The sequence below is a fragment of the Lutra lutra genome, chromosome 6, assembly GCF_902655055.1.
Source record: "Lutra lutra chromosome 6, mLutLut1.2, whole genome shotgun sequence".
Lineage (NCBI taxonomy): Eukaryota > Metazoa > Chordata > Mammalia > Carnivora > Mustelidae > Lutra > Lutra lutra.
In genome coordinates this window covers 4,175,613-4,202,795 of record NC_062283.1, presented here as the reverse complement: position 1 = coordinate 4,202,795, position 27,183 = coordinate 4,175,613, and the positions used below count along the sequence as shown (strand labels likewise).

The 27,183-nt window shown below is 43.4% G+C and overlaps 1 protein-coding gene and 1 non-coding gene across 7 annotated transcripts in view; both read right to left on the bottom strand.

Moving 5' to 3' along the window:
* KIAA0319 (KIAA0319 ortholog) overlaps positions 1-25,993 on the bottom strand; it is a 91,506-nt gene extending 65,513 nt beyond the window's left edge. For 3 of the 6 annotated variants that reach the window (XM_047734041.1, XM_047734042.1, XM_047734043.1), the window contains exon 1: positions 25,810-25,993. The gene's annotated coding sequence lies outside the window, so the exon portion shown is untranslated. Of the gene's footprint in view, positions 1-10,544; positions 11,072-25,442; positions 25,608-25,809 lie in introns of those variants that run through there. The other 3 variants (XM_047734044.1, XM_047734039.1, XM_047734040.1) reach the window with 3 other exon arrangements.
* LOC125103425 (U6 spliceosomal RNA) lies at positions 9,712-9,819 on the bottom strand. Its single transcript, XR_007128414.1, has one exon. It is a non-coding gene; the product is annotated as a U6 spliceosomal RNA (small nuclear RNA).
* Positions 25,994-27,183: the final 1,190 nt, after the last annotated feature.

Below are 27,183 nucleotides of genomic sequence, written 5' to 3'. Positions count from 1 at the left end.
CTTCCTTCTCCTAATGTCCTGCTTGCTGTTCCTTATGTTCCACAAATAAGTGAAACCATACGATAATTGTCTTTCTCTGCTTGACTTATTTCACTCAGCATAATCTCCTCCAGTTCCGTCCATGTTGATGCAAAAGCTGGGTCTTCATCCTTTCTGATGGCTGAGTAATGCTCCAAGGTATATATGGAGCACACCTCTTCTATACCCATTCATCTGTTGAAGGGCATCTTAGCTCCTTCCACAGTTTGGCTACTGTGGACATTGCTGCTATGAACATTGGGGTACATATGGTCCATATGTTTTCACTACATCTGTACCTTTGGGGTAAATACCCAGTAGTGCAATTGCTGGGTCATTGGGTAGCTCTATTTTTAACTTTTTGAGGAACCTCCACACTGTTTTCCAAAGTGTACCAACTTGCATTTCCACCAACAGTGTAAAAGGATTCCCTTTTCTTTTTGTACGTAAGAAATCTCTTCCCTCTCACTGCTTTCAAGATTATTTCCTTGGCTCTAAGATTTACAAATATATTATTATATGTTGTGGCAGTGGTCTGTTCTCATTCATCTTGGGGGAGGTCCTCTCTGCCTCTAGGACACAGATGCTTATTTTCTTCCCCAGGTTAGGGAAGTTCTCAGCTACAGTTTGCTCAAATATATCTTCTAGATCTCTCTCTCTCTCCACTCCCTCAGGGATACCAATAATTCTGATATTGGAACATTTCATTCCGTCACTAATCCCTCTGTTAGATTCCTTGGGTTTTAATTTGTTTTTCCCACACCGCCTTGATTTCCATCTTTTCTATCATCTTATCCTCTATCTCACAAATTTGTTCTTCTGCCTCGTTTACTCTGGAAGTCAGCATATCCAGCTTAGACTGCATTTCATTCATCACATTTTTAAGTTCGGCCTGATTAGATCTCATTTCTGCCCTTAGAGATTCTATATTGTCGTTAATATTTTTCTCAAGCCTAGATATCACCTTGATAATTGTTACTCTGAAGTCAATTTCTGACATGTTGGTTATATCCATATCCAGTAGTTCTGTGGGAAAGGCCACTTTTTCTGGTTCTTTCCTTTGTTGGAGGTTCCTCCTCTTAGTCATTCTGTTGAGGGGTGGTTGAGGGAATGCACAGTCCAAACTACTGACCACAACCCAAGCAAGATGCATCTGTTTTATAGGGACTTTAGGGTTGTCTGCCTCTTGCTCTTCCAGCCTGTCTTCTGGAGGAGGGGCCTGCCGCACTGTTACTCAGGCAACCCTGTCTGGGCAGAGTTGCCCTGCCCTTTGTGGTGGTGGGGGGGGTGGACAGGCTCAGTGAAATCGATTTTTTGTTTTTTGTTTTTTTATTTGACAGAGAGAGACATAGTGATGGAGGGAACACAAGCAGAGGGAGTGTGAGAGGGAGAAACAGGCCTCCCGCTGAGCAGGGAGCCCAATGTGGGGCTCAATCCCAGGACCCTGGGATCATGACCTGAGCTAAAGGCAGATGCTTAGTGACTGAGCCACCCAGGCACCCATGAAAACTGGTTTTGGGGGGCTTTTCTTCTCTAGTGGCTTTCCCTGGTGGCTTTCCATGTCTCTTCCAAGAGTCAGAGCAGAAGTGACCATATCCAATCCTCCGTCTCAGAACAGAGAGACTGCAGTCTGACCTTCAATGAGCTCTCCAGGGCACACTGACTCCACTTCTGTCTGCGCTGCTAAGAACCACAGGGTCCTGGGTTGTGCATCCCACATCAGCACTCTCAGCCCTCACTTCCACGTCTGGGTATGTCTCTGTTCTTTGTGCTTCTAAAACCACCAGCTGCCCCCAGTTTGCACGCAAGCCTCCACAGCTCCAGGTTTCAGTCTGGGGTGCTGTCCTAAACTCCTTTCCCCGTGGCTGCTGGTCTGCGAGTCTGTGCCTGGTCCCCAGCCCAGGAGGCTTTTGTGCTCCTGTGTCATTTCACCTTCCTGGCTCAGGTGCCTATGGCAGCTCCTGCCCCCTTCCGTTTATCTTCCGATATCTGCCTGCAGAATTACAGCTCTCCACTTCATACCTTGAGAACAACAGCCAGGGATATTTTGTTTGTAGAGATCCAAATATATCTTTTTACATCTCAGGCTGATTTTGTGGGTTTTCAGAATGGCCCGGTAGATATCCAGCTCAATTCAGGGAACTGGTTGAAACCGGGTCCCCTAGTCTTCTGCCATCTTTCTCCTCTCCTAAGGTTTTATTTTTAAGTAATCTCTACATGGACCTGGAACTTACAACCCCGAGATCAAGAATCGCAAGTTCTACTGACTGAGCCAGCCAGGTGCTCCTAGACGGTTATTTCTGACCCTTGATATTTCTGGCCTCATTCTGTTCCCTCCTTCTCTGAGTGTTTGGTGTCCATGACCACTAGACCATGCTGGAAGCCTTGCCCCAAATACATTCTTTCTCTATGGATGATAGTGACGACTCAGAGATGAGGTTAAGTAAGGCTCAGGAATAGGATCAGAGAATGAATGAGATGTAGGAATAGGGTGAGCCCAAGCACGGGCAAAGTACAAAGTACTCCCGTGGCCAGCCCTCTGCAACCATGAAGAAACCTCGAGAATATTAGCCAGTGCTAGATAGAAGGCATGAACGTGGAGTTGCCAGAGCAGCCTGGGCTGCCAACCTTTGAGTTTTTCTGAGGAGAAATAAAATTTTATCTCCTTTAAGCCCCTGCCTATCTTGAACTACTATAAGGACCTAGATGTCATTCTAGTTAATAAGTAACATTACTCAGGCTTTTTTGTTGTTGTTCAGTTTATGGGATATAAAATGCTTAGGTACAGATAAGCTCACAGCAGAGGCACAGTAACAGCTGCTTTATGGAATGTCAAATGACAAAAATAATACAATTTAGCAACAAGTCTGAAGTCCTTTATTCAAGGAAAAAAAAAACAATCCATGGATTGGAGGAGTACAGTTCCCCACAAGCAATGGAGCATCCTTCCTGAGAGATTTTGGGCAAGAGCCAGTTTTACTGAGCATTAGAAGCAGCAATGCATAAAAGGGCATGAGAAGCTGGGAATCTGGCTGGGAGGTCCTGTATCTCCTCCTACAGCTAGTAGGTCCTGCTTCCTAGGTGAGGTAAGTTAGCCAAAGCGGAGTTGGAGTACTGCCATTTGCATGCGTTAGGATTCTTTGACAGGTGTTTTCTGTAACTTAGGTTTAGATTTGTAATGTGGGCTGGTCCAGAGGGCAGCCTCCATTTTCTGGTCCAATATATTAGTTAACTTTATCAGAAGATTTCAAATATGGGGGCCTGGGTGGCTCAGTTAGTTAAGCGTCTGCTTTCAGCTCAGGTCATGATCCCAGAGTCCTGGGATCGAGCCCTGCACTGGGCTCCCTGCTGGTGGGGAGCCTGCTTTTCCCTCTCCCTCTACCTCTCCCCTCACTTGTGCTCTCTTTCTCTCTCACTCACTCTCTCTCTCTCTCAAATAAATAAAATCTTTTAAAAAATTTTTTAAAAAGAAGATTTCAAATACTATATAAGACCAAAACTTTATGAGAACTTTTAGTAATTTTTTAAAGTGGCTGATAGAATTCTGAAACCACTTAGATGCTAGGTAGCATATGCTTCTTTATGGGGGCAATCAATTTTTTCAGACAAATGTGTTTTTTTATTTTATTTATTTATTTATTTATTTGAGAGAGAGAGAGAGAGAGAGAGAGAGTGAGAGAGCATGAGAGGGGAGGTCAGAGGGAGAAGCAGACTCCCCATGGAGCTGGGAGCCTGATGTGGGACTCAATCCCAGGACTCCAGGATCATGACCTGAGCTGAAGGCAGTCGCTTAACCAGCTGAGCCACCCAGGCACCCTGTGTATTTTCTCTCCAACTAAATTATAAACTTCTTGAGGAAAGAGGTCAATCTTAAAACTTAAGTTGATATATTCTGATTTCTAATTTAAAAATTTCTCACCTATTAATGATATTAGTTTTTTAAAAAGCTACTATTTACGGTAAGCACACATTTTAAATAAAAATATGGATATTTTAGTTAAAAACACTTAAGTAACAGACGATTTCAGGACTGCTGGTATACATAACAAATAACTTTGCATTCCCCCACAGTGAACCAGATGACTATACAGTAGAAAGAAGACACATAATTATCTATTTTTAAACCTCAAAAAGCCAAAGATTAAATTAAAAAAATCAGAAGATTAAGTTGTATCTAGTTTTTCTTAGAATTTTCGCCATTCATAATAACGAGTTAGAAGAAATAATGGGAAACAGGCATTTCTGCAAAGAAGACATCCAAATGGCCAACAGACACATGAAAAAGTGCTAAACATTACTCGACATCAGGGAAATACAAATCAAAACCACAATGAGATACCACCTCACACCAGTCAGAATGGCTAAAATTAACAAGTCAGGAAACAACAGTTGCTGGCAAGGATGCACAGAAAGGGGAACCCTCCTACAATGTTGGTGGGAGAAACTCTTCATCTCAGGAAACAAACTGAGGGCTGCTGGAGAGCAGGGAGGGATAGGGTGGTTGGGTTATAGACATTGGGAGGGTGTGTGCTATGGTGAGTGCTGTGAATTATGTAAGACTGATGATTCGCAGACCTGTACCCCTGAAGCAAATAATACACTATATGTTAATTTTTTAAAAAGAAGAAGAAGAAATAATGGAGAATATAGCAATAAGAAAAGAATATAAATGGGTTGCCTGGGTGGCTCAGTCAGTTAAACGTCTGCCTTCAGATCAGGTCATGATTAGGGTCCTGGGATCCAGTCCCACATCGAGCTCCCTGCTCAATGGGAAGTTGGCTTCTCCCTCTCCCTCTGTCCTCCCCAGCTGTGTTCTCTCTGTTTCTCTCAAATAAATACAATCTTCAAAAAAATCTTTAAAAAAAGAAAAGAACATAAATAATATAACACAAAAGTGCAGCAACAACAGCAAACAAACAAAATAATAAAAAGCAGAAGACCCGGGAATGAATTCACCAATGTATTTGCCCACTTTAAGACTTAAAAATGGGAAGCTGTGGGAAACACAATAAATAAATGCAGATAAACATGAATAGGTGTTCTTGGATAGATAAGCTCAACTTCAGAAATGTCAATTTTTCCTAAATTAACCCATTCATTTCTATGTTTCCAATAAGAATGATGCTGGTAGAAATTTTAATTGGGGGAATGGGAAACTAGACAGAACTGGTTACAAAGTTCCCATAGAAGAATAAACAAGAAGGGGAGGAAAGAATTTTTTGAAATAGAAGAGAAATAAGGGGAAATTAGTCCTACCAGAGAGTGAAACATACTATAAAGTGACAATCGTTAAAACAGACTGGTATAGGTGCAACGATAGATACCAGACACTCAGCAATGGGCAAACAGTTAAAAGACTAAAGGACATGATTAAAAACGGCATCTCAAATCAATGGAGAAAGATTAATTATTAAAGTAAATGATATGGGAAAAATGGCTAGCCACTTAAAAAAAATTGTAGTTGTATGCCTGCCTCACACCTTATACTAAGATAAATTCCAAACATAAAAAACAACCATAAAAGCACTCTAATAAACCACGGGATTGGCTTTTGACAAAGGTATCAGGATAGTTCAGTGTGAAAAGAACAGTCTTTCCAACAAATGCACTGCAACGACCAGGTATCAATATGCAGAATAATGAAATTTGACCTCTACCTCCTAGCATATACAAAAATCAACTCAAAATGAACCAAAAACTGAAATGTAAGAGCTAAAACTATAAACCTACTAGAAGGAAACAAAGGTATAAATCTTTATGACCTTGGACTAAGCAATGGTTTCTTAATGACATCAAAATAAACAAAAAAAGAAAAATATAGATAAAATGGACCTCAAAATTTAAAATCTTTTGTGATTAAAAAGACACCACTAAGAAAGTAAGAAGAAAATCCATAGAATGGGGTAAAATTTTTATAAATTACATATCTAATAAGGAAACTGTATCTAGAATACATAAATAACTATTATAATTCTATAATAAAAAGACAATTTTTCCAATAGACAAGGATCTGACCAGACAGTTGTCCCGAGAAAATATATAAATGGCCAGTAAGCACATGAAACCATGGTTAACATCATTAGCTATCAGGGAAACACACATCAAGAGGACAAAGAGATACAACTTCACACCTAATAGCACGACTCTTCTCAAAAAAGCAAACAATAAAAACCGTCGCAGATATGGAAAGACAGAAACTCTCACACATTCATGGTGCATGTAAAGTGACATGGCCATTCTGGAAAACAGTCTGTCGGCCCCTAAAACAGTTAAACACACTTACCATATGATCCAGCATTTCTACTCCTGTGTACACATCCCAAGAGAAATGAAATGAAATGAAAACACGTGTCCGCATAAAAATTTGTGAATGAGTGGGCACAGAATCATTAAGCACAACAGCCAAAGAGTAGAAACCATCCGAATCGCCCACTTACTGAAAACTGGATAGCATGCTCTAACCACAGGTGGAGAATTATTCATCAATAAAAAGAAATGAAGTACAGGTCTATACTACGAGACAGATGAACCTTGATGACATTATGCTAAAAAATTAAAGCGTTATGCTAAATGCAAGAAGCCAGTCAGAAACCACCACCAATTAAATCATTCCATTTACACAGAATAAGCAGAAGAGACATCCATACGGACAGAAGGTAAGTGAATGGTTGCCTGGTTTGGAAGACTGGAGTAAAATGAGGAGCAAATTCTAACATGCACAGGATTTCCTCTGAGGTAACGAAAAAGTTCTAGAACAGACTGTGGTGATGGTTGCACATCTTTGTGAATAGAGAAGAAGTTACTGAGCTGCACCATTTCAATTGATGAACTGTATGCTACATGAACTATCGCTCAATAAAGCTTTTGTTTTTAAAGAAAAACAACAGGAGACTACATATAATTATGTAACTATATAATCTTCGAGTGAGGAAGGCTTAGGAATGATGTGAACTCAGAAGCCACAACAAAAAATAGGAATAAGCTGATCCATTAATAAAAGGTAGGGATATAAACAAAAATTTTCATAGAAACATCACCATATATAAAGTCAGTGTCAACAAAAGAGTGGGCAAAATATTTGCAACTCACATTACGAAGACTAATTTCCCTAGTAAACAGGAATGGCCTCAAACCAATAATCATCCAATGGAAAAAATCCATCAACAGACAGAACACAGAAAAGAAAATATAAATGCTTTTTAAATACCCCAAAAGATGCTCAAAATCAGGAATAAAAAGAGGATACAAACTAAAACTAAGAGATCTCATTTTTTCACCTACGTGATGGTCATATGTGAGAAAACCTTCCCACGTTCTTCTGTTGGTGAGAGTCTGCCCCCACCACCCCCGGGCATTCTCAGTCCCGGCGGATGGAGGTGTAACTGGTGCAGCCTCTCCGGAGGGCAGGTGGCACCGTGATCTCCCGGCAATCCCACTGGTGGGGATTTGTGGCACAGACAAGCCTGGGTGCTCAGGAGATCATATGCACAGCAGGTTACTCCTGGGTACAATCCTAGTCCTAACCAACAGGCTGGAAGCAACCAAACTTCCGTAAGCAGGGAATCGGTTAACTAAGTTACAGCCGACTCCTATCGTGAACCCCCCTGCATTTGTGAAGAAAGAGAAGATGCTTCGCGTGCTGGCACTGAGCAAGGTCTATTGTGACATGAAGAAAGAAAATGCGGAATGGCAATTATGGTTCTACTATTTATGCAAAAAGAGAATGGGTTGGGAGGAAGTATAAATATGAATTTGCTTGAAAATGAATTACCCTCTGGAGGAATACACAAGAAACCATTAATATTTATTGTGCCCTCCCTAGAGGGCAGGGACAGAGACTTTTTCTCTTTTTTTTAGCAAATAGCCTTTTGTACCCTTTGAGTCCCGTGAATATTTTTAATATCTTATAAATAAATAAATATGCTTGCTATTATGTTGGTCACTGGAGGCTTAGATCCGCTCAGCATCAAGAGCCGCAGTACATCCAACAGCAACAGAGAGCCCGCGTGAGGTTACACTCGGGAAATGGATGTGACACACAGAGGGAAAGGGGATGAACAGGGCAGGTGGACTTAACAAATAAGCATACAGGATTCCCAATTAAATGCAAAATTTGGGTAAATCATTTTTTCTATCATGCAATATTTAGGACATATTTACACTGTATTTCATCAGACAACTCTAGCTCTGAGAAAACGCTTAGGCTGCACTGGGCAGCTAATCAGAAACACGACTAGCATACGTCCCTCTCCAGAAGAAGGGTCCACATGCCACACTGTCCAGAGAAAGAGCTGACATGGATTCTTCACTCACGGAAGTAACAGCTTGACCCGTCACCGTCCTGAATCCCCACTGATGTATGAGATTGTTTAATGCAGGCATGAGCAGCTTATGAACAAAACACAGAGCACAAGGAGTTACCATCTTCCAAGAGAAAAGGAGAACCAGAGTGAGGGAAAGACTTAGAAACCCAGTCCATGGGGAAAAAAAAGATGTTTTCATATTTTAATTTTCAACTTTTTAAATTCAGCAATCCCAAGTGCAAAGACATACAATGACCATGGTTCTCTGAAATATTTTTTCAAAGTCAGCTGACAGGTTTCCTCTCAGCTAGAGCTGAGTGTATGAAAAACTAAAACCTGGTATGTGACAGCCAGAATCCAACACTCCTGATATTTACTTCCTAAGGGTCTTGTTTTTGGTAAGGTTTGCCCACAGTTACCCATCTCACAGCAGTGGAATTCATTTTTGATCCTGGAAGAAGTCACTGCATGAGCTGTCACCCATGGACTCAGGTCAAGGAAGAAGCACCCCAGTGGCCACTGGCCGGCCTCCCAAGACTGGGAGGGATTATGTACATGTCACACAGGCTTGTTCAGACGATGACAGGAGCCAGCATTAAAAATGCCTGGATAGGACAGACACCTCAGGACTGGACAGCAAACTGGTCAGACCACCTCTCCGTCTGCCCTCCTCCTCCCAGTCTTCTTTCTGATGTCCATCAGTGTCCCCATACTCTCTCCCCTACGCTGTCAACAGCCGGCTCCAAGCCAAAGTCATGGCTCCCTCCTTAGGAGATGTCCTGAGGCCACATTATCGCCAAAAGTCACACGCTGTATTCAAAAAACAATTCGCACTATAGAAACTACTATTTATTTCATCATGTCCCCAACATTGTACATGCATTAGTTTGGTGCTCTAACTCCCATTACATTATTATCATCCCCATTTCATAGACGGTAAAACGGAGGCTCAGAAATACAAAGATGTCCAAGAACTGGAACCCAGTTCAAGTGTGGCTGATACCAGAGAGTATGTTCTTATCACTACTCTGTGCTGCCTTACGTCTCTCTGTACTTAAAAACAAAAACAAACAAACAAAAACAGCTAATCGAGTTTTCTTCTAAGTTATAAAAGGAATAAGTATAATAGAAAATCTAAGCAACTAGGTCTAGCAGAATAGGCTTGTGTTACCTGCCAGTGCCTCTCTGTCCCTCCTCCTCTCTGCCAAGCGACCTCACGGTGCCATCATCCCTAGGCATCTCAAAGCCCAGTTTCCACACATCATATTGTAAACTACAGGGGCAGGGACGTGGACTGGTTGCCATGCTCACCCCAGAAACTAGAGGAGAGGATAGGACATGCTAGGATCTCAGATGTACTGAATGGATACATGCATGAATGAATGAATGGTAACTCTTTCCTTGAATGAGTGAGTTTGCCTGTCAGCCCTGTGCAGGGGCCACGCTTATCATCTCCGGATTGTTCTACTTTTAGTATATGTGCTGCTGAATAGAGCACTCTCCTTGAATAAGCAAGAGTTAACTGCGATGCCTAACGTTAAAACTCAAATTACTATGAATTTTTAACATGGATTTAATTATTTTACATTATGTATCTAATTCTACTTTGTTTTTTATTTGCATACATGCAAAATGACATATGGTATTGCAGCACTGTTAATAATAACAAAAGGTTGGAAACAACCCAAATGTCACTGTCAACTGACAGGAAAGTAGTTAACAAATTATGATCTATCCTGGTAATGGAATACTCTGCAGCTATAAAAGAGAATTTTATATACAGACACATATATACAAACACTATATGGATACATACATGTATATATACTATTATGAATAACATAATATAGAATGTATGTGCATAGATACACAAGTGTACGTATTATGTATCTATTACATACAGTGCACATTATATACCACATGCACACATGTATACATATATACACATACACACACACTAGCATGTATGTTAAGCACACACACTGATATTATCAGAAGATCTCTGGATACTAAATGAAGAAAGCAAGCAAGGTCAGTGTCTATAGTAAGACACCTTTGGGAAGAAGACAGGATTCCTGCTTGCTTGTATTTGTAAAAAGAAATCATGGAAGCACATAACAGAAACAAAGAGAAGTGGCAGATGTGGAGGGTGGGAAAAGGAATTGGAAGAGAGGGGAGACATGGGTGGGAGCAAGACTTCTCACAGAGTATGCTTTTACATACCTTTATTCTAGGTGATGTGATGTTCCATCTTAGACTTCTTACATTAATCCACTCTGAAGGCAGAGAGCACCCCGAACAGCCTCCCTCCCCACGCCCAGGTCCACTCTGAAGGAGCGGCCGGCCACTGTCAACGCCCACAGCTCTTCTTTCTGGTACTCGCCTTCACCTTTTAAAATACAGTTCTTAGCATTAGCTCTTGAGTTTTCCATCTCGAACTATCTTCCGCATCTTTACACGGGTGCACACACACTTGCCCTTCCCTACAGCATCCCTCCTGGCTATATCACAGTTTTTTCCTCCATTTACATTCAGTGTATCAGAGAGGGAATCCCTCTTCACACAAGAAGAAACAGGATAAAAAATACCAGTTTCTCCTGGTACGATGAATAGCTTCCAAGCACGGCGTGCGTTCTAGGATGGAGTCTAAGAAAAGCACCGCAGAATGAAGGGCCTCCCAGACTCCTCCGCAGACGACGCTATCTGCCGTGGTGCGTGCTCATTACCCTGTGTCTCGTGGTGCCTTACACTCTTCTGAAACACTGTTCGGATACCAGGTTTTACAAAAATTGGTATAAGATGGAAGGGTTTTTTTTTTTTTTTTTTTTTTTTAGATTTTAGTTATTTATTTGACAGAGTGAGAGACTGTGAGAGGAGAACACAAGCAGGGGGAGAGGGAGAAGCAGGCTCCCTGCTGAGCAGAGAGCCAGATCCGGGGCTCGATCCCATGGCCCTGGGATCACAACCTGAGCCAAAGGCCGATGCTTAGGGACTGAGCCACCCAGATGCCCGTGAAGATTTTTTTTTTTTTTTAGATTTATTTACTTACTTGAGTGAGAGCACAAGTGGAAGGAGCAGAGGAAGAGGGAGAAAGGATCTCCAGCCGACTCTGCGCTGAGCAAGGAGCCCGGAATGAGGCTCAATCTCACAAGCTTGAGATCATGACCTGAGCTGAAGACAAGAGTCAAACGCTTAACTGACTGTGCCACCCAGGGGCCCCTTTTAAACCCTATCAGTTGACATAAAAGATCCAGCATGATCCTCTCAAGGTCTTTTAAGATTTTTTTTTTTAAGATTTTTATTTATGTATTTGTCAGGGAGCAGAAGCAGGGAGAGCTACAGGCAGAACAGGCAAAGCAGGCAGAGGGAGAAGCAGGCTCCCCACTGAGCAAGGAGCTCAACGTGGGACTTGATCCCAGGACCCCAGGATCACAACCTGAGCCGAAGGCAGACCTTAACCAACTGAGCCACGCAGGCGTCCCTCAAAGTATTTTTTTAAAATATTTTTTTTTAATTCATTTGAGAGAGATACAGAGACAGAGAAAGCACAAGCAGGGGAAGAGGCGAGGGAAAAGCAGACTCTCCGCTGAGCAGAGAGCCCGACAGGGCTTTTTTTATCATTCATAAAAATGAAATGATAAAGTTACCATGTCAACCTCATTCCATATACAAAATAAATCTTAGATGAATTACAGATCTAACTGTGAGATGCAAAGTTTTAAGATTAAAAGAAAATATAAACAGAAATATCTTTATAACCTTTGATTAGGAATAGGTTTATTAACAAAACCCAAAAAGCAAAAAATATAAACAATACAGAAATGATTATATACAAATTTGTTCATTCTCAGATATCTATTGATTCCTCAACTTGATAAATGGAATCTATGAAGACTTGTCAGTAATACCATACTCAACGGTGACAGACTTTTCCTCTAAGATCAGGAACAAGATTAGGATGTTTTTACTTTCCCTCCTTCTATGCCACACTGTACCAGAGGTTCTCGTGGGACATTAGCAAGAAAGTAAAATAAAAGCATCCAGATTAGAAAGAAGTAAAAATATTTCTATTTGCAGATGACACAATCTCACATTGAGAAAATCCTAAGGAGTCTATGAAATACTATTAGAGTTCAGCCAGGTTGCAAGATAGAAGATCAATATATAAGTCAATTGTATTTCTATAGCAATAAACAAGCAAAAATAAAATTAAGAAAACAATTCCATTTACCATAACATCATAATGAATATATATTTGGTAATAAATTTAACAAAGTGTAAAATCAGTACTGTGAAAGCTACAAAATATTTTATTTTATTTTTTAAAGGTTTATTTATTTATTTGACAGAGATAGAGAGTAAAGGTAGGCAGAGCGAGAGGGAGAAGCAGTCTCTCCACTGAGCTGGGAGCCCGATGTGGGGTTTGATCCTAGGACCCTGGGACCATGACCTGAGCTGAAGGTAGCTGCTTAACCGACTGAGCCATTCAAGCACCCTGAAAACTACGAAGTATTTTAAAGAAATTAAAGAATACCTAAATGAATGGAAAGACAACCTATTTTATGGTTTGAAGTGCTGAATATGATAACAACAGTCCCCAAACTGATCTACAGATTCAATGCAATTCCTGTCAAAATCATGACTGTCTTTTTTGCAGAAATTGGTTGTAACATTCATATAGAAATACGAGGTACCCAGAATAGCCAAAAAAAAATCTGGGGGAAAAAAAAAGAACAAGATTGAAGGATTCACACTTCCCAATTTCAAAGCTCACTACAAATCTATAGTAATCAGGACTATATGGCACTGGCATAAAGAAAGACACATAGATCAGTGGGATAGAACTGGGAATCCAGAAATAAACCCTTATATTTCTGGTCAGCTAATCTTCAACAAAGGTGGAACAACTGAATAAGGAAATAATAGTTTTTTCAATAAATAGTTCTGGGGAAACTGGATAGCCACATGCAAAAGAATGAAGTTGGACCCCTACCTCACACCATATACAAAAGTTAACTTGAATCAAAGACCAAAACTATAAAAGTGAAGTCTATAAAAACTCTTGGAAGAAAACATATGTATCTTTGTGACCTTGGATTAGGAAATGGTTTCTTAGGTATGTTAGCAAAGGCACATATAACAAAAGGAAAACCAGACAAAATAGATTTCACCAAAATTTTAAACATTTATGTTTCAAACCATACTATCGAGAACATCAACACACAACTGACAGATGGCAGGAAATATTTACGGACCATATATTTAATGAAGGACTTCTACTCAGAATTACAACTCGACAGTTCAAAGACAAATAGTCCAGTTTAAAAAAAAAAAATGGGCACAGGATCCGAGCAGACATTCCTCCAAAGAAGATACATACTGACCAAAGAGCACATGAAAAGATGTTCAACATTATCAGTCATTAGAGAAATGCAAACCCAAACTACCATGAGATACCCTTTCACACCCACCAAGATGGAATCATCCAATACCTCTAACAAACGGGTCGGGAAGATGTGGAGAGATGAGAGCCCTTGTACATTGCTGGTGGGGATGTAAAATGGTACAGCCTCTCTGGAGAACACTTTGGGCGCTTCCTCAAATGGTTAGGCAGTTACTAACTCCATTCCTAGGTATGGAATTGGAAATATATGTCCACACAAAAACCTGTGCAGGAATGTTCATAGTAGCATTATTCACAGTAACCAGAAAGTAGAAATCACCCAAGTGTGCACCAACTCAAGAATGGATAAACAGGGGCAGCTGGTTAAGCGGGTCACTCCTGGTTTTGGCTCTGGTCATGATCTCAGGGTCAGGAGATCGAGTCCCACGGCGGTGGGGGGGGTGCTCTGCGCTCAGCAGGGAGTCGGCTCAAGATTCTGTCTCTCCCTCTGTCCCCCCACCCCCCTCACACACGCACTCTCTTAGACAAATAAAATCTTAAAAGAAAGAATGGGTAAACAGAATGTGGTATCTAGTGGTATATCCAGACAAGGGAATGTTATAGGCAATAAAGAGAGGTGAGGATGAATCCTGACAACACTGTGTCAAGTGAAAACAGACAGTCACAAAAGGTCTCACACATATCATGTGATCTCATTTTTATCAAGTGTCCAGAACAGGCAAATCCATAAAAATAGATAGTAAATCAGTGGGACCAGGGACTGACAGGAGGGACTGCTTACTGGGTCTGAGGTTTTTTTTAATGAGGTGATGAAGATTTCTGAAATTAGACAGGGTGAGGTATATATATCTGGGGACATACAGAAACTACTGAATTATATACTTTGAAAGAGTGAATTTCGTGGTATGTAAATTATATCTCAATGCAGCTGTTATGAAAGTGTATCGGGGCACGTGGGTGAGCAGTTGGTTAAGCATCTGCCTTCAGCTCAGGTCATGATCTCAGGCTCCTGGGATCGAGCCCCGTATCAGGCTCTCTGCTCAGTGCCACACCCCCAGCTTGTGCTCTCTTTCTTTCTCTCTGTTAAATAAAAAGTCTGTAAAAATATAATTTTTAAAAGTGTATTGTGCACCTCCATACACAAGGCAGTATTCTAGGCTCTGCCGATCCGGTTCCCTCGAAGAGCTTATATTCCAGTGGGAGGCCCAGATAGAGTACGTCCCAAGATACACAAAGAGTCTGCAGGTTTGACGGTACAATTAGTCTTGGCAAACCGCGCAGACTTATAGAGAAAAAGAGAGGTTCCAGAGGAAGAAAAAAAAAGAGGCTCTAGGAGGCTTCTAAGATAAAAGTTCTGATTTTCAGGAAGGCAATAAAGGGGATTTCTAGAAATTACAGATTGAGAGCACTTCAGAAAGGAAGCAATGACCAATTCATAAGCACAGGGCAGGAGAGCAGAATACAATTGTCTCTCTCTTCTTTCTACTTTTCTGTTTTCTAAATTTTCTATAATATAACAGTGATATATCTTCAGTGACAAAAGAGGACTTTCTCTTCTCTTTAGCTGGCTATTGTTAGGAGGCTGCTAGATGGAAAGAATGCTGTAGGCATGACAGGTTGACAGGCTATGACAGGATACCTTACGTGCACGGTGGAGAAATGCACCGTGAGAGGCCACTGCCGGCTGGCCGTAGTGACTTCCTGCTCAAAATGTCTGCTGGGGATTTAGAGCTCAGTCATAGACATAGACGGAACGATAGTGAGGATAAATTAGGAGGGAGGGTGGTCAGGTCTGCGTGAACATATTTCCTTCCTTCCCACCTTCCTGCAGACATGATCATTGCCTGATAAACAGATCAGGATGAAGGAATGAATGATACAGGGAAGGATCCAAAGCAAAGGGCCTTCCTAAGTCAAGAGCTGTGGTTCTGGCAGAACTAAGAAACCAACAGGATGTATAGCCTGAAAACTGGGGTTTCCATCCAGGACCATGGTAATTCTGGCTACTCTGTGACTAGAGAAAAAGGCCACTACTTGCAGCAATGTTATCTGCTCATTCCAGTTCAGGGACCAACGTCATGGTCTTTATAAAATACATAAAAACCGGGGTGCGTGGATGGCTCAGTCAGTTAAGCGTCTGCCTTCAACTCAGGTCATGATCCCATGGTCCTGGGATCGAGTCCTGCATTGGGCTCCCTGCTCAGGTGGGAATCTGCTTCTCCCTCTGCCTCTGCCTATCGCTCCCCCTGCTTGTGCTTGCTCTCTGTCAAATTTTTAAAAATCCATAAAATTATCTGACAAACTATTACTTAAAACCCACAGATGACGTGGAAGAGGAACATTTAATTGGGTGGGTCATTTATACTCACTATTCAAATTTCTTAAATAGGGGCGCCTGGGTGGCTCAGTGGGTTAAAGCATCTGCCTTTGGCTCAGGTCATGATCTCAGGGTCCTAGGATCGAGCCCCACATCGGGCTCTGTGCTCAGTGGGGAGCCTGCTTCCCTTCCTCTCTCTTGTGATCTCTGCCTACTTGTGATCTCTGTCTGTCAAATAAATAAATAAAAATATTTTTAAAAAATGTCTTAAAGACCACAAAAAACAGCATAAAAGTTCACCAGAATAGTGGGGAGGCGGGGAGCAGGCAGTGCTAGAAGGCATCGGTAACATAAGCAATGAGAACAGTGGCATCCAGCTTCCTAAAAACCTAAACTTCCTACGTAGATAAATTAGCAGATTTTTGCCTTTATAAAATCTAACTTGTTCTACAGGAAGCACTGGTTGCAAATGTCATGCATTTTCATTTTTTATTTTTTTGCTTTCAAAGCAATAATTTTTCAGAGTAACCTTCTCTTTTCCTGTCTCCTAGCCTCGAGTTCTCTTCTTTAAATTGTTTAATTCTAATACGTCATATATGATTCATACAGAACTTAAAAAATGTAAAATCACCCCGAAGGCTGTTATTAAAAGCCAAGGTCCAGAACACTTCATATTTCTATGTCCCCGTTAGGTACTCAAGAAAGTACGTGCTTCTTTAATACGATCCTTGCATTTTACCATCTGTGTCAGTTTCCGGGGACTGCTGTAATAACATGCACACAACTAGGTGCCTCAAAGCAAGAGAAATCCATCCCATCGCCGTTCTAGAGGACAGCAGTCGGAAATCGGAGCCCGGGCAGAACCCTTCCTTGCTTCCCGCCAGCTCCTGGTGCTGGATGGCAGTCCCTCCCATCCCTTAGCTTACAGTGACATCACTCCTGGCTCTGCCTCTGTTGTCTCATGGTGTCCTCCCTGTGTGCCTCTACGCACTTACATCCACATCTCCCTTATAGGGACATCAGTGTGAGGGATTAAGGGCCCACCCTGCTGACCTCATCTGAACTCCATGACCTCTGCAAAGGCTCTGTTTGCAAATAAGGTCGCATTCCACAGGGAGAGAGGTTAACTCTTCACCCTATCTTTTGGGGGGACACAGTCCAACCTGGAACACCATCCTTTGTACTTTTCAAAAGACAGGCTTTCTGGAATTTGCCCCCTTATCCTAACCCACGGAGTACCAAGAGCAGAGAGCATTTTCTAAGTGTAGGGGTAAAAAAAGCCAAATTCCTCACGGCGAGAAGAGAGAGGAACTCTGGCCTTCAGATGCCAAGGTGAAAGGTAAAAAGTAAAACGTATAAAGACATTTATATTCATATTTATTTATGCATCCATTGGCCAGCTGCTAGAGTATTTTACCATCTTTCCTAAACTCTGCTAAGTTAAGACATTGCCTCCCAGCCCTCACACCGTAAATAACACCAGTTTTGTATTCCTGCAGACTCTGCTCCTACATTAAAAAGAAAAATTCCAGCACATAAAACCTTGAGTGTACATTATGGGGCTTTAGATAATCTCCCTTAATTATGGAACTAGCTTAGTTTTCAATTGTTCAGCACTTTTATTTCTCCCTGAATTCAATCCCTACCTAATGGGGCCATCACTGCTACCCAAGTAAATGTTTTGTCCTTCACTATGATAATTAAACCAGCACCTTCCAAGCACTTAGCAAGAGCGGGCCAACAGGCGTACAGGACAGCCCCATCAGTCCTAGGTGACAGCTGGGGCCCGGGGCTCAGTGCTTTGTGTGTCAGTGAAAGGAGATCTGCTTTGTGTCAAAATCTGAACACAGCTGGTGATTACTGTAGGGTCCAAGGGTGGGCTGTCATGTTGATTATTTTAAATAAAAGTTACTTAAGAGACAGCCTGTATAATCAGGACACTCAGACGTTTCTCCATCCCCCAGAAAGCAGGAAACACATCTCCCACGAGAAAGGCACCCCTCTGAAGCGGAAGGTAAGGAGACATCCTCAGCACCAGAGACAGGAAATTCAGAGCCTTAGAAGGCTGTATGAACCCCTCTTGTTACTGCTGACTAGTTGACTATCTCAGCCCGAATTCTGCTTAGAATTCCTTACTAATCAAAGCTTCCAAAGTTAAGTTTTTTCTTTCTCCTATCAATTTCTCAAAGATTTATTGTCTCTTCATCTAAAAAATATAAAAGCTACCAGCTTTGGTCACTTCTTCAGGTCTCAGTTTTATCACTGGGCTTCCATGTGCACATGTAATAAAACCTGGATTTTTTTTCTGCTGTTAATCTGTCTCTTGTCAACTTAATTTTTAGTCTAGGTGTAAGATCTTGAAGGGTAGAGAAGAATTTTTCCTTCTCTTTGTTACTAAACTTCTGAATCTGGCAAACCATTCATCCATTTGGAGGCTGTTCAGTTTTTTAATTCTATTTATCAGCAGGCCTGTGACCAGCTAGCCAAAAGGTTTTCCTTTAGAATTTAACTTTCTGGGGCACCTGGGTGGCTCAGTGGGTTGGGCATCTGCCCTCAGCTTGGGTCATGGTCTCAGGGTCCTGGGATCGAGTCCCTCATTGGGCTCTCTGCTCAGCGGGGAGCCTGCTTCTCCCTCTCCCTCTGCGGCTCCCCTGCTTGTGTGCGTGTGCACTCTCTCGCTCTCTGTCAAGTAAATTTAAAAAAAAAAAAAAACTGAGGAAAAAAAAAGGAATTTAACTTTCTGGGGGCACCTGGCTGGCTCAGTCGGTGGAGGGTGTGACTCTTGATCTCAGAGTCATGAGCTTAAGCCCCACATTGTGTGTAGAGATCACTTAGAAATACAAACTCTAAAAAAAATTAAAAAATAAAAATTTAACTTTCTGGCATTAAGCAAATAATTGTTCACTTATTCCCTATGATAGCGAAAGAAAGAAAGTACTGTCAGCTATCAGTCTATCCTTCTAACAAGGAAATAAATGGTTTATAGTATTTATCGTCGCCATCATTAACAGAATAGCCATTGATAATAGTGCTTACAGTCACAAGGTAATTTTATATACTCCATAGCATCCGAGCCGAGCCTCCCCATAACCATCTGAGAGGTAAGAGATTCTGGCCCTCAACAGGTGTACGAACACTTTGGATGAATTGGCTAAAGAAGTTAGTTTCCAGTTTCCAAAACGAGTCTTGAAGCTTTCAACGGGTCAGGAACACAGAAGATAAAAGCAAGCCTTTCCCACCCCCAGCAGTCTGCCTGGACCCAGCAGGTGAGGAACAGTCCCGGAGTCACACCCCTTCACCCCGGACCTGCGCAGGCCTGGAGAGAGGTGTGGAGAAGACGCCACTCAGGGAGCCCCTGCAGGACAGTCAGGGTGCTGCTGCTGCGTCTCCAGGGGGCATCCTCACAGGCAAACAAGGGAGACGGAAGGAGATCTAGACAATACACTCGGCTGGGGGCTAAGTCGAGACCGTAAAACCGGGCAGCGTTTCAGTACCACAGTCTACACCCTAACTTTCTCCACTGGAAGCTGATAAGGTAAAATAAGTTCTAGAAAACCCGTGCCAATCAACACAGAGGATTACCCAGGATTTTACTGGCAACTGAGATAATGCCTTACAATTACAGGATAAATGACGCCCTATTAGGAGATCAAACAGATTTAAGGGAAACACGACCCAGCCAGCGTTGGGTTTTAAACACAGAAAGGGCACTGGTGTGGAATGGGGAGAGAGCAGATTCTGTGGGGCCCTCCGAGGGCAGATCAGGGAACAAGGTGGAGAAAATACAGGCAGAGAGCAAGGACCAACCCCCCCCACCATCTGTCAGCTTTCTAAGAATCATACTGGTGAAATGGTGGAGAGGAACAGGAGATGTTTCCGCATTATTAAATCCACCGCATTAATGCAAGAAACACCAACATCAGGGTTAGTACGACCAGGCTGCTGACGACCAGCAAAGTTCCTCAAAGCAGCAGCATCTCTGCGCAGAGCAGACAGATACACAGCTTGATGGGCACGAATGTGAGAGATCCCATTCCCAGGCGCGGCCAGCAGCATGACAAAGATGTGACAGAGAATCCATCTCTTTTTTAGCAGGATTACACAGACCGTACTGACAGAGATGATGGAAGAGTGAGTGGGGGGTGAGACGTGGTTCGCCCTAGGAGGGTAACAGATGTCAAAGACGTTCGCAAAGGAATGGAGTATGAATTAAAACTCCGCATAATGCTTTCGAGTACTAAATAAGATTCATTTGCAAAAAATAAACAGGAAAAACTATATAAGGATATTTGGGGAATTAGAAGAAAAAGCAAAGGTAGATTCCAGTACTCATTATAAGGCAAAAACCATCTAAAATATAGGAACTAAAATGACATTTTATTATGGCTCACTCGGTAACTAACTAGGAACAACAACAACACAACCCAAACACAATGGGATGGGAATTATGATGTAATAAATGCTATTGTGGCGACTCTACGTTACACATGAGTGGAAGATTTACCTGAATGTTCGAAAGACAAACAAAATAATGTCAATAGGGAAAAAAATGAAGGAGAAGGAGGGAACACAATTTGGTTCCAAATGCAGAGCCAAAAGTAAGTTGGGACAATTAGGGAATTAGATACTATGAAATACAAGGCAGATAAACACAAAATATTCAACTTTCATGGAATTGAAAAGTGTTCTCCAAAAAGCTTAATTTAATGCCTGTTATGAATGAATCCAGCACTTAATGTTGGGAATATACAGACGAACAAGGCGGGTTTGCCAAGGATGAGCCTGGCAGACCAGCATGGGGACCCTCCTTCCAACAGACGAATGGCCAGGCAGGACACAACACACACACACACACACACACACACACACACTCCCTGTAACACACACTGCTCCACTCCAAGTGAGTTCTAGAACATGAGGTCTTATTTTATCTGCTGCAGTCTCTTCTTCTGGGGTATAACCTGTATTCCAGAGAAATGGTAATCCACAGAGGATGATTAAAGAAGTACAAATGATCTTACCAGACCTACCAAAACCAAAGAAGGAGCATCACAGTGAAGACCAAAACAGAAGGCTGACTGTGGCTCCGTATGCCATCAGGAAAACAGGCAAACAGTAATCTGCAAGGGTGACAGGAAAATTCTAAGGTGGCCTCATGACACTCATCCCTGGGTGTTACTCCCATGATGACATGAGGATTCCTGGCAAGGATAATTTTGCAGATATAATGAAGGTTACTCATCGGTTGGCTTGAAGACAGGGAGCCCGTTGGAGTGATCCGAACCTATCATTAGAGCCTTTAAATCAGTTATCTCCCTCCGCTAACAGAAAGGGAAGTCAGAGAGAAGACACTGAGCATGACAGAAACATTCTGTTGCTGGCTCTGATGATGAAGGGAGCGTCTAGAAAGAACCTGAGAGCTCCTCCAGAAGCTGAGAGCAACCACAGGGACGGCTGGCAGGAAAGGGGGATTTCAGTCCTGTTGGCTTCTGCCAACAGCCTGAATGAGCTGGGCAGCAGGGTTCTCCCCACAGCCTCCAGATGAGAATGAGCTCCGCTGATAACCTGATGTGGGTCTAGGGAGACCCTAATTCATGCTAATAAACAGGTATTGTTTTAAGCCCGAGTTTGCGCTATTCTGTTCTGCAGCAACAGCAAACTGGTATGGCAGGAAAGACGGTGGACGTCTACTGACATCAAGAAATATTACGGAGCCCCTCACACGTGTCACTGCAGCTTAGAAAGACTAATGCACAGGGGCTACAAGAAGTCCGAGGCATGCCATAGTGAGCTAGAAAGCAACCTGGCCTGCCAAGGCATGCCTCCTCACAGGGACTCTGCTTGGACAACCCAGACCTTCCAAACCCAGGCTAAGTGGAGCACATGCATACAGAGCAACAACAGATCTTTTATTAACGCATGGCTAAACTTTTAGGCAGAAGCAATGCAACATCTATAGATCTCTCTCTCTCTCTAAAATAAATAAATAAATCTTAAAAAAAAAAAAAAAAGGTGTGACTGGTCAACTGAGTGGAAGAAGACTAGAATAATAAGGTCAAAAAATTTCTCCAGATTTGGAAGAGCAGGTGCAGTGTGGCCATGGATAAAGTAGTCCAATGCAGGGGCGCCTGGGTGGCTCAGTCATGATCACGAGTCATGATCTCAAGTCACATCTTCGGCTCAGGTCATGATCCCAGGGTCCTGGGATCAAGCCCCGCATTGGGCTCCCTGCTCAGCGGGAAGCCTGCTTCTCCCTCTCCCATTCCCCCTGCTTGTGTTCCCTCTCTCGCTGCATCTCTCTCTGTCAAATAAATAAAATCTTTAAAAAAAGGAAGGAAGGAGGCAGGTAGGTAGGTCCAATGCAAAAGGGTGAAGACTAGTTAGTCATCAGACTCATAAACACATATGACAGGGAGTGAGGATCTCAGTCCTATGACTAGAGAAGTCTTTTACTCCAGCAAAATATGAAGCATGGGCACCTAGAATTTGGAGGTTTCAAGTCTTTAGGACAAGAAGGTTGAAGATACTGAACAAACGGAAGATATTTCAACTTCCTGATAAATACAAATACACTTGAGAGAGATGGTGAAGATGACAGTTCTTTTAAAAGACAAGTATGTTACAATGACCAGAAGGCAGGACAAAAGCCAAAGAAAATGCTAAGGTATCACAATCCTAGAACAGCAGGGTCCTCCTCATCCTAGAAAGGAACAATGTGTGCCTCCTCACCTCGTGAAGAAACACACTGCAAAATGGAATACATCAAACCTGAGGGTGGCAACAGATTTAACAAATTAACAAATTCAACAACAAATTAACAAAGGTAACAAATTAACTCCACAAATTAACTGGAGTTAATTTGTTAATTTCTCCTCCATTCTCATAATTGTGCTTTCAGTTATGGCATGGAAAGACCCCACCTTTAAAAATTCATGTTGAGGTCTGAATTATGCCCTTACTCTAGCTACACTGCTTAAAATAAATAGATGTTTACTAGAATCCTTTTTTTTTTTTTTAAGATTTTTTTATTTATTTATTTGACAGAGAGAAATCACAAGTAAGCAGAGAGGCAGGCAGAGAGAGAGGAGGAAGCAGGCTCCCTGCTGAGCAGAAAGCCCGATGCGGGGCTTGAACCCAGGACCTGGGATCATGACCTGAGCCGAAGGCAGCGGCTTAACCCACTGAGCCACCCAGGCGCCCTTTTTTTTTTTTTTTTTTTTTTTTGAACTTCAGGAAAAGAATGTGCAGCTGTTTGGACACAGAAAGCTTTCCAACTGCTAATGTAATTCTACCAACATCATTTGGAAGGGAACAGAGCTAAAACTCCAATACTGTATCTTTATCTACCTGCCTTTTATTTCTGTAAGAAGCTTTGCTCTGAAACTCAAACATCTATTGTTGAAAGATTCTGAAAAATGATGCAAAAGCAGGTGTTATGTTGGCCTAACCCTTTTTACCACTTAGTAGAAATAAATAATTTCTCACTACTGAATTCACATGAAGAGTGTCTAAAAATACAGACTAAAAAAAAAAAAAAAAAAAAAACAGGGGCACCTGGGTGGCTCAGTGGGTTAAAGCCTCTGCCTTCCGCTCAGATCATGATCCCAGGGTCCTGGGATCGAGCCCCACATCGGGCTCTCTGATCAATAGGGAGCCTGCTTCCTCCTCTCTCTCTGCCTGCTTCTCTGTCTACTTGTGATCTCCGTCTGTCAAATAAGTAAATAAAATCTTAAAAAAAAAAACAAAAAAACAACAAACAGAACAAGAAATTACTAATTACTCTAGGCCTACTAAAGCAAAACTCTTCCTTGTGGTATTAAATATACTTATCTGGGATTACATGCCTTTAAGATTGTGATTATATTTAGCATTGTTGTTATGTTGTTTTAATAATACTACAAGAAAAAATTATGTACTTTATGATAGTTTGACATTATAAATCAGACAAGGTTTTGCCACATCACAATAATTCTCTTTTTACTGCCAAGTTATTTTGAAGACAGAACATATTTCCTGAAAAGAAAACTTATTTCAAGAATGACCATAACTTTTATTGAAGGGTTACTGCATGTCAGGCAGTGAGCAAAGTGCCCTTATACATAGAACGTCATTTAATTCTTAGAGGAATTCTATCAGTCAGTCCTATTATTATCCTTATTTTACAGATAAAGAAACTGAGCCTTAGAGAGACTAGGGAATCTGCCAAATGTGACAGAGCCACAAGAGTGGCAGGACCAGGACCAAACCCAGGTCACCTGACCTGGAAATCTACATCAACTGCTCCCCAACGTGAAACAGTCACGCCTGGTTCTGCATATTTATTTAAAGAGCACGCGTTTTCTCTGCTTGGCTACAAAAAAATTAAGTCAAGAAAATCTGATAGCAAATCCATTCTTTCACGTTGAGAAGTTACTGAAACTCTCTTTTGACTATTTTTAATACTTAAAGATTTTGGCTGAATTATTTTTGTTTTTCTGGAAGAAAATTACGTCCCCGCACGGGCATTATACACGGCAAAGTGTGATTAGTCTTCTGCGGCTCCAAAAAGCCTTGATATATGTTCCCATTTCTGTGTCTCAGTGACAGAATTCCGCTTTCTCTAGGACTCTTACATCTGTAACTGGATTATCTCCAGTTTTCCTCGTTTATATGAAAAGTGATGTAAGATATTAAACACAAAACAAAATACCGTATTTGCCACAACTTCAGGGGTCTCCATGACTGTGGTCTTCTTGTCTGAACAGTGTGGAGTGTTCAGACACGGAACATGCATTTCAGGAATAAAGGAAACAGTACTGACGTTTGTCTCAGAAATCCTTGGGTTTTTTTTTGGGGGGGGGGGTTTGTTGTTGTTGTTGTTGTCGTTGTTTTGGTTTTGTTTTGTTTTTGAGAAGGGGGGCTGTGTACAATTCGCTTTTACTATGACCATAAAATTCTTCAACTTCCTACGCCGGCGCTCTTTAAGCCGCGAACGGGCAGCCCGCCAACACCACGGCTGACGAAGCCGGCAGTGAAGCCGGCCGCGACTGGGTCCATCGCGTTCGTTTCCGCTCGCACGTGAGCGGGGCACCGCGGAGAGCGAGGACCCCCGACCACCCGGCCGACGCGCTCGGTCCGCAATGCCGCGATTAATCCCCGTTCCGCGGAGCAAGCGCCAAGGGAAGCGAGAGAAGCCGTGAAGCGGTTTTAAGCTTCAGGTTCCGGCGAGGCAGCAGAGGCCGGCAAAGGTCACACCAACAGGACTAAACGAAGTTTAGAGAACGCGGTTCCACAGGCTACGGAACGCAGTTCGCGAGGCCGGGAAAGACGTGAGGGCTCCCGCCGCCGCCCGACCCGGCCGCGGCCCCGGGGCGCCTTGGACGCTCCTCCCGCTCCCCCGTGAGAGCCCCGAGCAACTCACCTCCGAAACTCAGGGAGCCGGGGCTCTGTGCCTCGGGCGGGACCCGCTCCCCGCCGCCCCCGCTCCGCGTCGCTCCGCCCGCGGGCTGCAGGCCCCACGGACTCCAGGCATTCCCGGCCCGGGCGGCGCGCTCCCGGGGAGCATCCCCCGCCGTCGCACCTGCTCCTCGTCCGCGTCATCGGCTGCCGGGCGCGCGCCCACGCGCTCCCACGCGCTCCACCACGCACGCAGGCGCGCGCTGCTGCCGCCTCACGGGAGGGGCCGCCCCGGCGAAGGAAGACCCCGCCCGCTCTCCCCGGGACAGAGCCCCGCCGGAGCGACTCTGGTCGGAACCCGGGACCGGCGGAGGCGACCGCGGCGCGCTTACCTCCAGCCGCGAACGCGAGCCCGGCCGCCGCTCTGGCGCCCCGTCTACGCCCAGCCCAGGGTCCGCGGGGCTCTGCCGCTGTCAGACGAGGACGCTCGGCCCGGAACGGACCCCCGCCCGGCCCCCTGCAGCAGCTTCCGCGGGAGCTGGGGCCGCGCGCGCCGGTGATTCAGCGCCTTTTCGTGGCGCGGTTACCACGGCGACGCGCGCGCACGCGCCCCTAGGGGGGCGGGCCGCGGTCCCTGCCCAGCTGCCGGCACCCAGGCGCCCGCGACTTTGCACACGGCTTTCGGACGGGAAGGCGGCCTGTATGCCCACCTCCTCTCCTTCGCCAACCCCTTCCCTGTCGCCATGATCCTAGACGGCCCGGGGGATGAGCCCCCTTTCATATGCCCGGGTCAGAGTGGTTCAAGGAAGCCAAGAGCACACCACCTGGGTTAAAGACCCTTTGCGAATGTGTCCTCTGAAGGGAAGGTACCCCACGTGCACAGGTCCCATTCTTCCAGCGGGAGCCTCTTTGGGCCCTACTATGTCTTGAGCACGTGATACTTTCTGATTTAGGTTCGCGGGTGCTGGGAGGGGCCCGGTCAACTCCACTCATTCTAAGTTAATTAGGTGCCCACCGTGTTTAGGCTACATTTGTGTTTATGGGAAGGTGATGATCTGAACCGCAGAAAATTCACGAGGAAGAAGACCCTTTCTTGCATTTATTCTGTTTTTGTACAATAAAGATGCTCAAACGTCTAGGTAGGGTAACACTGGATTCTGTGAAGGTCTTGGGATCAGAAATTGGTCCCTGTTGGTTACTGTTTCAGAGGCAGATTGGAAAAGAAGGGGGGTTAACTAGAGAGTGGAAAAAGAAGCCAGGGCGTTCCTCGATCATTCATTCCTAGCACATTACCAAGGCGGGGGGACATACCGCACTGAGTCACGGCAGACCCCACGAGCAAGCCCTTACTAGGCTTCTCGATGGGGGCGGATAGGCCTTGGACGACTTACGTAACCCTGCTAAACTTTGGTTTCCTCAGTTTCACAGTGGAGATAATAGCACTCATTTAGGACCACTGTGGGAATTCAATAATGAACGCTGCAAGAGAAAGCTATCCAGGACTGAAAGAATGGAAATCAGATTGGACCAAAAAGAAAAAAAGCAATCGTGCCATTGATCAGGCTGGGAAGACACTGATAAAGCCAGAACAAAGTTAAGAGGTAATACGTCTCTCCGAAAGTCATGCAATCAGGATGACTTCCCCAGATGTCAGAAGAACCTTAAGAAACTCACCTCCTAAACTCACCCCATAGATGACATAACAATCCTCTCTGTAAATGACTTGCTTTCTTACCCCAGACACCACCTTTGTTTTGCAACCCACG